Below are 1,740 nucleotides of genomic sequence, written 5' to 3'. Positions count from 1 at the left end.
AGACTCAGCCGTTGCGGCCCCCCCGAGCCCGCAGCGCGTAGCGCGGAAGCCATACGCCCCCCCGATGCGGAGCGACAGACGCCCCCGCGACCGCGGTTGGTCGGGAAGGCTTTTCGGATAGAGGTCGGACGGTGTGTGTGGACGGCTTCCCGTGGTGCCGCCGCTATCAAGCCGGAGGGTTTGAGAAACGACATTCGCGGAAGGACCGGCGCGGCCGGCGGACGCTCGCACGCGCGGCGCCCGACACTCAGCCGCTCGCTCGGCCTCCGTGGATCGTGGCTAGGTGGGATGGATGCCAAACCGGGTCGTCTCGGTCTCGCCGCAGTACGGTCGCGCCGGGGCCTGCGGGGCGGCGCGGGGAGCGCACGCTCACGCGGCGGCCGGGGCGCTAGAGTGCGACCCGCAGTGGGTAGGAACCGTCCACCCGACGTCGGACGAGCCGAGGCCGATGGGGGCCCTACCAAGGCGGGTCATGAGTGCCAGTCGGTCAGTTGGGTGAGGGGGTACTCGGAGCCCGCCGGGAGCAGACGGGCGACCGGGGATGGGGGGCGTACGCGGGCGGGCGCCGGGAGAAGACGGCCCGTCCGGGGTCGAATCTCGGCCTGTGTTTTCGGAGCCGGCCGGGCATCACGCTCCCTCCTTGGATGGACAACATTCGTAGTTGACACTTTGTGTCATTTTATCCGAGCGGGCGGGCGCCTCGAGAGGCGGACCGTCCGGGGCGACTCTCGGCCTGTGTTTTCGGAGCCGGCCGGGCCTCACGCTCCCTCCTTGGATGGACAACATTCGTAGTTGACACTTTGTGTCATTTTATCCGAGCGGGCGGGCGCCGCGAGGCGGACCGTCCGGGGCGACTCTCGGCCTGTGTTTTCGGAGCCGGCCGGGCATCACGCTCCCTCCTTGGATGGACAACATTCGTAGTTGACACTTTGTGTCATTTTATCCGAGCGGGCGGGGCGCCTCGAGAGGCGGACCGTCCGGGGGCGACTCTCGGCCTGTGTTTTCGGAGCCGGCCGGGCCTCACGCTCCCTCCTTGGATGGACAACATTCGTAGTTGACACTTTGTGTCATTTTATCCGAGCAGACGGGCGCCGCGAGGCGGACCGTCCGGGGCGACTCTCGGCCTGTGTTTTCGGAGCCGGCGGGCATCACGCTCCCTCCTTGGATGGACAACATTCGTAGTTGACACTTTGTGTCATTTTATCCGAGCGGCGGGCGCCTCGAGAGGCGGACCGTCCGGGGCGACTCCTCGGCCTGTGTTTTCGGAGCCGGCCGGGCCTCACGCTCCCTCCTTGGATGGACAACATTCGTAGTTGACACTTTGTGTCATTTTATCCGAGCGGGCGGGCGCCGCGAGGCGGACCGTCCGGGGCGACTCTCGGCCTGTGTTTAAGGAGCCGGCGGGCATCACGCTCCTTCCTTGGATGGACAACATTCGCAGTTGACACTTTGTGTCATTTTATCCGAGCAGACGGGCGCCGCGAGGCGGACCGTCCGGGGCGACTCTCGGCCTGTGTTTTCGGAGCCGGCCGGGCATCACGCTCCCTCCTTGGATGGACAACATTCGTAGTTGACACTTTGTGTCATTTTATCCGAGCAGACGGGCGCCGCGAGGCGACCGTCCGGGGCGACTCTCGGCCTGTGTTTAAGGAGCCGGCCGGGCATCACGCTCCTTCCTTGGATGGACAACATTCGTAGTTGACACTTTGTGTCATTTTATCCGAGCGGGCGGGGCCGCCG

This window comes from Syngnathus leptorhynchus, unplaced genomic scaffold (genome assembly GCF_054491065.1).
Source record: "Syngnathus leptorhynchus isolate UIUO unplaced genomic scaffold, UIUO_Slep HiC_scaffold_805, whole genome shotgun sequence".
Classification (NCBI taxonomy): domain Eukaryota; kingdom Metazoa; phylum Chordata; class Actinopteri; order Syngnathiformes; family Syngnathidae; genus Syngnathus; species Syngnathus leptorhynchus.
The sequence above is the reverse complement of the archived record's forward strand: the minus strand, read 5'-3'. Positions refer to the sequence as shown.